General features: G+C 36.2%; 1 protein-coding gene across 1 annotated transcript in view; it reads left to right on the top strand.

Moving 5' to 3' along the window:
• Positions 1-12,333, top strand: part of AUH (AU RNA binding methylglutaconyl-CoA hydratase) — a gene marked incomplete at its 5' end in the record, with an annotated part of 107,187 nt that overhangs the window by 48,374 nt on the left and 46,480 nt on the right. The gene's annotated exons all lie outside the window — the stretch shown is intronic.

Here is a 12,333-nt window from a genome sequence, read left to right as displayed (position 1 = left end):
TTTTTTTAATGGATAAATCATTATCACTTGAATTAAGATATTTTATTTTCTGGGGAAAGGGCAAAATGTGAAAACAGGTGCATCTCTGTGATGCCCACCTAGCTTTGGCCTTGATTTCTGAAAGTTCTGTGGAACTTTATATCCTTTCTTTGCCTGAATTTTCTTTCTAATGGGTGGAACCTATTTTGAACGCACTGTATCCAATCTTAATGAATACCATTACAGCTCATACAGAGAGGATAGTAAAAACTACCATAGTGGGATCACTGGTGTGAACTTTGTGTAAGAAACTATCCCATCCTATCACTAATCTAGACAATTATTGTACAATTTCAAAATCTCTATTATGGTTATTGTTGAGTTGTGATGTACATCAATACATTCCCTCCATCTGTTTTTCTCTGTGGTCAGAGCTACATTTTACATAAGGAAAACTGAGTTATGGTGGCTGGTCTCTTTTTAGTAGTGACTAAAGATAATAATGTAGATGATTTTGAGGATATATTTCCTTCTGGTAGTGTTGTCGTGATGAAATAATGTGCCTTGACAATAAGTCCTAGTGAAGAAAAAGACAGAAAATTATGCTGTTTATCTTTTGTCCTCCCATTGCATTCTCTCCTAGGGAACTCTACAGGACAGTGTTGGAGACTTACTCTCCAGTTTGAAAAATTAACATCAAGTTTTCCATATATTCTCAGTATTCAACTTACTTAGGTTGTCTCATGTTTTGTTGCTTTCAGTGAATTATAGATGCTTCAAACTTACAACACTTTCACCTTAACATGCTAAGTGACTGACTTACTATGAATTTCGTTCAGACTATTTTATTGCTGTTCAAATACTGAGGTTTGAATTTATTTATTTATTTATTTTTTTCCTATTCTAAAATGATGATTTGGACATATGTCTTCAGCTCCTTTAAAATATAACAGATTTCACACTGTTACAATGCATTTTAAACTTAAAACATTTTGGAGTATCTTCAGTGATGAATTTTTTCCCTATTCCTATGAGCCTTTCTGAGAACTGTTTTTGCAGAGTGTGTTTGAATTTATCACAACTTCTGGTGGACCGGCCTGTACTTGCACCAGTTCTGTTGGGCAATGACAATGTTTCAGCCCTTTTTGACTCCTGTTTTCCAAATAGTAACTGATCATGCTCTTTCTCATCAGCAAGTGAAGGATGAGTGAAGGAATTTTGCATATAATTTTTGCATATTTAGGTAGAGAAGCCACATATGCCCATTTGAACGATAGACTTCATGGGTTAATGGAATATTTTCTTATAGTGCTTACTTCAATCTGGTTTGAGCCAAAGCAGGACCAGGCACTGGTGCTGAAAGGGAACTGGAGCCATTAAGAGGCCTCAATAGTTTCTGCTATCTAATACATCTGAAGCACACTCATGTGTTGCTTCTTTAAAGGTCCCTACAACATGGCAAGCTACTACAGTTTTTATTCTGTTCCATCAGCTGCCATGAGTATGTGATTGTTGTGAAGATTTTAACTTAGGTGATAATTAATGTGGACGTTTGAGGCTGTATGTAAAACTCCAAGAAGTTACACTCAAATTGCTATGTTAGAAGAATGTTACTAGAATTTAATAGTTTTAAAATATAGATTCAGAGCAGATCAGCTATGACATTTTGGACTTTGCTATATTTTATTCCGTCTTATTTTAAAATGTGGTTATCAAAAGACCCAGTCAGCAGCTGTCTAGTGACCAACGAGTTTCAACATAAATTTCCCAGGTATGAGAAATTTTGAGTACACGCAGAAGTACTGCAATCTTCTACAGGCTGAGGTTGAGCAGCAGCTAGCTGAATCCTGGTTAATACACCAAAATGAATTGTTTCTTCTAAGTCTGGTGAGAGTCTCTACTAAGTAGGCATTTGTATATGTTTATTTGCATATGTTATCTGTGGTGTCAGGTTGAGACTCCTCAGAAGGTTCATCATGGCAGACAGCAGAGCAAGACCAAGTGGGGTGACAGTGGTGCCTCCTCTAATTCAATAGCTTTGTGTACAGACCAACAGCTCAGCTTGTGAGGGAGAAGGATTGATTCTTCTGCCTTTGGAAGTTTAAATAAAGTTCTCTCTGCTATGAAAAAGACATTAGCTGCCAGATTGTGAGCTGGAGAAAGTAGACAATTGTTTCATTTTTCCTCTTCAGTACATCTCACTGTCTGTTAAGGAAGTCAAGCTTCAGACAGCTAGAGGAAGTGGTAACTTGGTGCTGGGGAAGTTAGCTGAGAATGAATATTGATGATTTTTGTTTTCTAAAGAAGGTCTGCCAATCACTATTCATTGCACAGTGGTCTTATGCCACCACAACAGGCAAGTATGTCAGGCTGGCTGTTTCTCTCTTCATCCCCTTTCTTCCTCATTTTTCTTCCCTATGAACTTGGAGTCTGTTGGCCGGTTCTGGTCTAACTTGACTACAGGGCAGTGGTCGCAAAAAAGACCGTCCCTAGAATTTTATTAAAAGTAGGTAGCCAGGTGAACAGAAAAAAATATGTTCCTTAGAAAGTTTCAACACAAACTAACTTGTTCTTGGGCATGAAATAATGGGCACAGGAGAGAGGCATTGTGCATGTCCTAGCTGTGGAAAATTTTTCAGCCAGAATACTCCTCTTACTGGACAGCAATGATTTCGTATGAGACGGGGTTTCATTGGAAACCAGACTATTAACTTTGCGTTTTAAGGAGTTGCTTGTTGTCAGCCAGAGTGGCTTTTCTTAAAGCTATTCATTGCTAAAAAGAGTTCATTTTTTGGATCTCTTAGTCAAAAAGCTGTTCAGACAACTTATTTTCTGTGTAACGCTGTAGTCTGTACAGAATTCGGCATAATCTAGCAAGTCTTTCTTTACAAAAAAATGATGTTTCTCGTCTTTGCTGTTATTTCCCAAACTGCAGTAAAAAGAGAAAAAACCTCTTTCATTACATGAATGTAGTTTCTGGTGTCTCTCAACTTGGAAAGGAAGTGTTTCACAGTGACAAGTTTCTCCTTAGATGAAAATTGTCTTTTGGAGCATTTTTATCTAAAATCCTCTGTGTTACTGCTTTGTAGCTTTTTAAAGCTGTGTCCATCTATGGTTTATATCTGTTGTATATCTCTAGGCTTTCACTATGTCATACTGGGCCTGCAATTGATAGATGATGCCTTGCTGGCAGATCTGTTTTTATGTGTTAATATCTTGTTTGTATACCGCTCAGTAACAGATCTGTTATGAGAAGATAAAAATGCTTGTAAACAGCATACATAAATTTTCTTACTCTGGTAGTAGAGTATGGTTGGTTGGACCAGGAAAGTATTCTGCGATAATAAGTAGGAGAAACAGGTGTATATATAAAACATCTGAGTTTTCTTTATGCAGTTTTTGTGCATGGAAGTGTCATGTGTGTGTTTGTTTTGTTTATGAAGACATTTTTATTAGCAGTTCTTTGTTCAGCTCATCAAGATGAGTTTAGCCGTTGTTCCTCCCTGTTCCTCCCCAAGCCCCCATTACTTCGTTACAGAGCTCTCTTCCACTGTCTAAAGGTGAAGTAAACACCCCGTGTGTAATCCCTGTGATCATGCTTTCCTTGACAGCATTTAGTTTAATAGCATATTTTACCAAGAAATCTTTAAAAAAACCCACCCTCTATTAAATCTTTAAAAGACTCTTTGTAAATAAGCTGTGTCTTCTTGAACTGCATCTTGAAGTTACTTTGAAACCTTTTTTCCACAGGTGAAACTGAAGCTTTGTTACACAATAGGCTGGACTGTTTTTTATCTTTAAAATATATAGCAAGGGTGAGATTTAACGGCAGCATTTCTATGTTCTTCTCTTTCTACTTTGGTAATGGTATTGTTTTGACTGTTCTTCTAAACTTTAAAATGTGTTTGAGGAAGTTATGGTACTTGTAGGTTATAACATTATAAAACATGGCAGGAACGCACTGAAAAATTCCTTTTCTTTGCATAGGCAGAAAATGAGCATAAGAATGAAAACTGGATTTAGATAATCATTGTATATTTTCCTTAACTCTTAAAGTATTCATTGTTCGCTCTCGAAAACAACATGAAGGTCTCTCTTACAGCTGAAAAAAAGCTCTATTTTGGATGAGAGATTTGTCAGGGGAATTTCCAAATGTGAAAAACTCATACAGAATGTGATCTTGCTAGCAGCAGTAGTTGTACAATTCAGCCAAGTGTAAAGGTTAAGTAAAATGTCAGACATTTCAAGTTGAAATCTGACGCACCTTACAATGTATTGTCAGCATATTCTTTAGATTTCTTTACTTTAGTATCAATAGTAATAGGAATAAACACGTTTGACAAATACTGAAAAAATTAAAGTGGCACCATTTGTGGTAGTGTATGAGGTAGGACTTAAAAGCTTCTGCACATGTAATGTAATCTTTCTGCATGTTGGTGCTACTTGGTAGTACACCTTTAAAGAGGTACTTAGAAATAAAAATCTGCTTGTTTTCTATAATCTTACGCATCTTACCTGAGTAGTCCTATACCTCTCCATCCCATCTTTGTCCCTACCCTCACTAGTCTACTCTTATCTTCTCCTTTACTTTTTCCATAAAGTCTCCCTAGTTCTTACATGTACAATTTTTTCGCATTACATAAGGACACCAGTTGAGGCCTCTTACCTTTTTAAAGCTTAACTTTTAATCCTGTGACAACTGACTGACTGGGGAGAAGAAAAAACAAAGTGAAATAGTTAGCTTTGAGTTTTTTTCTCTCTCCTTTTTTTTTTTTTTTTTTTTTCCAGTTAGTCCATAAACTGTCTTGTGATTTCTTCTATTTTCTTGTGTCAGATTTGTAATACTGTAAAGTTCAGAATTTAAATACTGGTAGGAGACGGTTTTGAGTAAGGTCCTGAATCACCATCCTACGCATTTCATCAATATTATTCATAAAAATTTATTTGCTGTGTGACTTCTTCTGTTTCCCTTTACAATTAAGAAAAACTATCTTTTAACTGAGGTCCGACAGTGACTGCTGAGCATTTAAGATTTGATACAGTAAAAACCCTAAATTAGTTACTCTAAGAATATTTTTCTACTTTTTCTTGAATCATCTGAAGTCTAGATAGCTTTATTTGCATTTTAGTGTTTTGTAATGTTTATTTTATGCATTGTGTTAAATAAATAGCCTGAAGTAAAAAAATTGCTAATAGTGTAGAAAACAGATGTTTCAACATCCACTCTTTTATCAAAGTAATTAAATACAATATATAGGATGTTACTAGAGGGAGGTAAATTGGTTCTGCTTCTGTAAGTTAGAGAGAATTATGGTTCTTACGTTTTCCCTTTCTTAACTAAAAAGCTGATTTCCATCAGATGACTAATTTTTTCTCTGGTTTAATAATCAGTTGAAATGGTGATGATGTTGAGGCAAAACATCATGCAATACGAACACTGCAAAAGCTCCATACATAAAACTAATGCTTTGTGAATTTTATTTACAGTCTCTCTGTATAAACAGAATACTTTGCAAGTAGTGTCAACACACAGCAGAAGAGATGATCTCCCTGTCATCAGAACTATTCCCTGTGTCTACCTAAAGTATACAGTACTTACCTTTGTAGAGTGATCTACAGAACAATCTGTGCTTTTCCCTTTGTGTGCTATCCATAGAACCCCCACCAAAACCATATTAAAAATACAAATACTACTTCATACAGAAAAAGGAGGTATCCGGAGATATCCTTGCTGTCCCATGGAACCGCAATTGTATAGAATGTTATTTGAAATGTCAAGTTCCATGTAAGAAGTTGACCACTTCTGACATTCTAGATGTTTCTGTGTGCAGAGATGGCAGGACTTTTCTTTCTGACCTAAATTTGGAGATGGCTAGTTTACAAATCAGAATTAACAGTCAGATATTTGAGAAATTTGAGTATCGTAGGGAGCAGCACTGCATCCCCAATATACTGTGTCCAGTTAGCGTTAGTCCTTTGATGCTGCCGAGGAAGGAGGAAAGAAAACAAGGACAAAAGAAAGCCGCAGGAGCCAAGCTGCACATTAGAGAAGTGTAGGAGGAGAGAAAGAGTATTCTTGGTCTTGGAAGGCAAAGCATAGAAGGTCTGAGATTAGTTTAATGTGACTATGGAGAAAACAAACCTTAGCAACAAACAGTGATTGAGTGTTTTGAGACCTTTGTCATGTATTGGGGAGTATAAAAACATTCTTCTTTATATGAAGATTGAATTTTGGAGTACTGTTTTTGTTAAAATTCATTCTTACAACCTGAGCAATGTTATCAATTGTTTTCTTCATTCTCATAGTTATATATAAGTACATTTGCTTTCATCAGTTTGAAAGTTTTTTTGTGAGATTGATGGATTGCTCATTTTTGAATGACAGCCAGAAAAATGAAAAAAATGTAACAGTTTGATTTCTTCCATCTTCCTTAAATCACGTAGATATAAGCCCTGTTCAGGTACTGTTTCAGTAAGCATGGGTTTACTATCACATTTGTATCTTTTCTGGACCATTTCTGTGCCACTGGTGACTAAGGAGGGAAGCTTTGAAAAGAAAGCAAACCTGAACTTTGCTTTTGCAATCTGATTTTCTCACCACATATAGAATAGTGTGACACTGAATAGAAACTACGGTTTAGGCAGACTGTGACAGTATGAATAGAATTCACAGTAGGTTTTGTAGCATACCTGTGAAGTTCGATATATTCACCTGGGGTACTCAAGTGAAAAGGACAAGGAGAGAATATAGTAAATGGAGAAAAGAGTCATGTAAAATGCTGCTAAGTAAAGAACCCTATATTTTTCCAAAGCCAGTAAAAATTTAATATTATCTCTATACACATTTGCAACTAATCAGGTAAATGAGTTTTGTGCTCACTCATAAGGATCCATCAGAATTCATTTATGCCTTCGAAATTATTTTGACTTTGCACAAAGCTTCAAATTAATTTTAAAAGTTGTGGGAAGCCTAATGCACTTTGTACAAGACCACCCTTTTTTACTTTGTAAAAGGCTGCCATTTTCATCCCTAAACATGTTCTGAAACCAGGAGCTGGTGTGTATCTCAAACTCTCTTGTCCACTCAGGATCATGATAAGAACTTCCAATTGCATACTCTACGTGTAAAGTTTTGTATGAAATAGTACTTTCAATTTCTCAGTTTTAAGCTTATGCAAAAACAAGAGGAAGACTAAGTAATAATAACTGATGTTTCTGGGGAAAGGTGGGGCACGAGGAAAATAAAAATTTGCTGGATATGGAAAACACAGTGGCATAAAATGATCTTTCAAAAATTGCCTTACTGAAGCTTTTTTTGGAAATTAAGAAAGACATGTTTCGAAAGGAAGTATTAGACAAATGAAACTCAGTATCTGCTGACTTGTCTTACCTCTTCTGGTGGACTAGGAGCTAAGAAGAAATCCTGTGCTTCAAAATTCTAGGCTCAGCATCTTCTGTGGTCAGCATCTCTGCATTTTAAGGTTCTCCACCTTCTTGTCTGATTACCTTTCCACATTCCTCTGTTAAGGAGACTCATTGCTACTTCAGCTCATTGTTGGAGATTAATTATTGTCTCAATAGTGTCCTTTCTTCTTGTAGCTTCACTTATGCTCTCTATTTGGCAAACTAATACAAGTTTTTCTCTACTCTTCTTATCTCTATGGTAACACAAGTGATAAGGAGAAGGAACTCCTTAGAGAGTGTTAGGAAAGGTAGAGAAAATAGACAGGTGAAAGTAAGAGTCTAGTACAGAAAATTATTAACCTTAAAGAGTCAGTGATAAATGAGATGAAAATGTGTGAGCCAGTCAATCTGGGCTGGAAATTTGTTTTCTAATTTTTTTAGATGTTGAGGGAAAAAATCAGATTTCGTCTTTTAGTGACAGAATCAAGCAGAAATCTGTCATTACCAGCTATCAGTATGTGTATATGAAAAACATACCAGGGCAGTGGAAGACAGCAATATAAAAGGAGTGAAGAAGATTATTCATACTGTATAGGCGATTTTGGAAGTCTTAATTGCTGTGCATCATTCCTGTCTCTCTGCATTGACAGCACAGGAAACACAGACTCCTTATTTTAGTTCTTGATTTGTCCCTAAATGAGATGTGTAAACAGGGTGATGAAAATTTTCCTTGTAGTGTTAAGAAGCTTGTTAATCTGCATAGTGATAGACACAATTTAATACAAGATGGTGAAGATGAGACATTGGATGTGAACGTCTGTAGCTGATCACATTACATATCACTTGGTAGTTTTTAGTAGTTCTTTAGAAGTGATGATCAAATGTGTTTTTCAGTTACAGAAGCTGAGGTAAAAAGTATGTGTAGAAGACCTGCATGACTCTCACAGGTGAGAAAAGCAATATTCATACACAGGAATCAAGCAGCTCACAAGCCATTCTTTAAGTGGTTTTCAGTGACACAACTTTTGTGGTATATCCCCCCTCCCTAACTCTGTGCTTTATTTTTCACAAGTCTACAGTTTCACAGAACCTAGCTATGGTACTGCCACAGTCTGTATGTATATTTGGGATGAAGTCTGTGGAAGACCTTAGATCTGTACAAAGAGGTTGTGCAAAGGAGCAGAGACAGAAGGTGCAAGAGAGATCAGGAGGTTACTGTCAGAGAAACGAAACAAATTTGATGTACAATCTTGAAGTTTTTAATAAATGAGAAAGAAATCAGATGCTAAAACTTCCTTGTTGATTCTCTTAAAGAAATGGTTTATTAAGAAGAAATAATCAGTATGGGTTTTAGAAACATATCAGTGAATTTAGTTTTTTGTTTTCCCACCCCTTTTTTTTTTCCCCCAGATACTCCCACCGCATTTTTGAAATTTGAATGAGGGTATGTCCTTCCAAAACTTAGTCATAAGTCTTTATGTCATTGTTTAATCAAAATTTCCATTGACATCAGTGTTTGCCACAGGAAAGACTGCAAAAGCTCTGATCATCATTTAGGATTTGCTTCAGTAGTAATGAATCCAAAGGGAATCTGGAGGAAAAGAGAAAACTCCACGTTTTGAGGAGGTTAAATGATCAGTATGTTCCTGTCTTCTAAATTCTAGACCTTTTGTGTAAGTCATTGCTCAAGTGACCCTTACTACACATAGCACAGAGGGAAAAGTTGCAGATTAGTCATTGGCATGTGTTAGTAAGGACTTGTGTAAGCAAGGGTTGCTGGGGTGAAATTAATGCATTGCATTAGTTATGTAATGTTCAAGTTGGTCTTATAAAAGAATGTTGTGGGATTTTTAGCAGTGCAAGAATAGTTTTCATGTAGCATTTCAGTTTACCTTCTGCACTTGGTTAGTGAATGAAAAGCAATTTATAGGAAGCAACAGGCTTTGGAAAGATGAAAAGACGATGAAATATCTTCTGCTGTGTATTATTATTAAGATTCCCCTCTTCAATATGTCTCCATCTCAATATAGATGTTACTGGGGGCGAAGAATTGGGAATGGGGCTCTGGAACACCAGCTGGAGTGTATAAATGGGGGCTAGTATAGACGCAACAATGCTTGGTAAGTTCCTAAAAATTATGTCGACAGCTGTTGAGCTCATCCATACTCAGTGTGTTTTTTGAAGAGAAGCCAAGGAATTTTTAATCAAGGAAGATTACTGAGCAGATTACTGTGTGCTGAATATTTAAAAATAGACTTGCTTTTATTAGAAAAAACTCTTTGTTTAAGCCTGAAGTGTTACGTTTTTCACTGAAAATGCAAAAGCTGTTTTGATTTAAAACAGTATTAAATTATTATGAATGAGATGAAAAGAGATAATGAGATGGAAAGAAGATAATATTTATTCTGTTTAATCGGAATGTTCTATAGGAAAGTCAGCATCAGTAATATAAGTGCATTTTAACTTTAATGGATCTCAGACTGTGGCATTTTTGGGGGACCAAGGATTTTCAGTGACCTGTTAGATTGGAAAATGTCTGATTTAAAAAAATTCTCCATGGAATGTCTTTGTGTGAAGTTATTTTGGTAATCTGCTCTCATAGGACCAATTCCTAGTCTTTTCCCACCCTAATGAAACTAGGTCACTAGTTTTTGGCACTCATCCAAGTTGTGAGATTTATTTGGTGTTCAGGCACACTGTCTAGAAATAGTGATGCAATGTCAGCAAGGCCACTTTTCATTTCATGAACATAATTTCCAGTGCCCTGGAATTAATTTATTCACTGACCTGTTAATAACTGCAATCTGTCACTGGCTTACAGAGGCAGAGGAAGTGTCTGGAAATAGTCATGGTCACCCTACCAGGTGTTTCGTTACAGGATTTCTGTTGAATGTAACATTTTTTGGTTTTCATCATGTAGAAGAGTGTGACTGTTAATGAAAACACGCCAGCAACTTAATCAAAAGGAAAGTGCTTGTAATTAGTAAATATCGGGGAGAGATAAATGATTTGAAGTGATTGTTTTATGTCACATTATACTGTAATATAGCTGAGAAACGTTCTGCTTACCTTTGGAAAAAGTATGGGAATTCAGCATGTGCAGATTAAATATAATTGTTTGAAAAAAACACATTAAGATATTAGTTATATGTGTTAAATAAAAGGAAAACTTGTAATTCAAATTTGCTAGTGTTCAGGTTTATTCTCACACACCCCCCGCCCCTCAGTGTTTTTGTTGAAATCAGGTTTATCTTTTGCCACAGGCATGGCCCACAGTCGCTCAGGGCAGTAGGTTGCTCTGGGTAGCAAAATAGCTGTTAGCCCTTTTCTACTTTGCATGTGCCAGAGCCCTGGAGAGTCGAGCTTGCTGCTGCCATTGAGAGAGAAGAATTCAGGAGTCAGTTCTTACTGCAATGTCACAGCTGGCTGTTCTAGCAGTGCTGCTGCTTTTCCTAATATTTCTCTTTCTACTGTAGACCTAGCTCTAAAGGGATCCCTCCTCTGTTCTGCATTTTAGCTCTGAGCCTTCTACCTTACTTTAGATCTGGATGTTTCTTCTTTTCCTTGTTTACTATTACCCATGGTACAAGCTGCACAGCATCCTGGCCCTTAATCCACTGTCTAGAAAAATGACATTTGGCCTGTAGCACTCAGCTGGCTCTGGTTGAAGTATCAGGTACCATCATCGCATGTAGTAAACCCTACTCTTGTGTATATATGGGAAGAGGCTTTTCTGGACTTTCACAAAACTGATCTTTGAGCACAGATTAAAGCTGAATAATGAGAAAGAGGGTTTTGTTTTGTTTGGTGGTTTTGGGGTCTTTTTGAGGTCTAGTTTAATACAGTTCAGGAGCTTCTGAGTTAGGGTACTTCATGTGATAGTAGAGCTGACCTACGGTCACTGCCATTGCAATCATGGAAAGAATTGCCACTTTTTTTGCTCTCAGGTTTCATGATCGGTAGAGTTTTTCTTGGAGCTTTAGTTTAAAAAGATAACTTCCGTCCTGGATTTCCGTGGTTGAGCAATGGTATTTGAAAACATGTCCTTTCTTTGTAATGGTTCATAAAGTCCCTGTAAGTGAATGGCTACGTTTATTTCTAATCTGATTTTTTTGTAGTCTTGCTCAAATGCTTTCCAGTATTTGAGGGTGGAATATTTTTTGAAAATTGCAGCTTCATATGCTGTATCTGAACTCCCTAAAGGGGCCAAACACTATTTTGAGTTGAGCTGTGGTGTCCATAGAAGTATCATCCTACACTTTAGTGCTAGAAGAGAATTTGTGAAATTCAATTCTAAATCTTGTCATTTTTTTTTTAAATATAGTAGGAAAATGCATTTTTTAATTAAAAATGACAAAATAGGACAGAAAATAGCACCTTTCTCATTGACTCTTGCTAAACCCAGTATTTTCTACTTGTATAAAGGGCAGTAGCTACTGCATACTCCTCTGTTCAGTGATATTTATCTTATGTGACTGTTAGCTATATAATTCTTCTGCATGCAACAAGAAAAGCTCTGGCTGCTTTGTATAATATCCAGTCTTTCAGTGTATGGAATACTAGCAAATTTTGATGACTTGGCCCATTGCATCTTTTGATGTCTCCTTTGTTTTCAAATTCTTTCAAGTGACACAGCAAATTAAGCTGTTCATTGTTCACTGCATCTGCTGATTGTCCCCCAAAGTCTTTGTAATAAAAAAAGAGAATAAAAACAAAGTAAATTCCTGGTGAGTAATTTTCTAATATGTGATAGAACATAAAACCAAAACTGGGGATGAACAATGTAGAATGACATTCTGATCTAGTAAATTACATAGAAAGAGAACATACTTGGTTTTTCATGCCAGGCAAACCTAATGAAAATGATTTAGTTACATCTTCCAGTGTTTTGGACACAAGTGTTTTTCTTTAAAACATGCTATTCAAGTCTTTTTAGTTGTATTCATTTCT

This window comes from Nesoenas mayeri, assembly GCF_963082525.1.
Source record: "Nesoenas mayeri genome assembly, chromosome: Z".
NCBI classification, from domain to species: domain Eukaryota; kingdom Metazoa; phylum Chordata; class Aves; order Columbiformes; family Columbidae; genus Nesoenas; species Nesoenas mayeri.
Note: the sequence above shows the minus strand (reverse complement) of the source record. Positions and strands in the feature narration are given on the sequence as shown.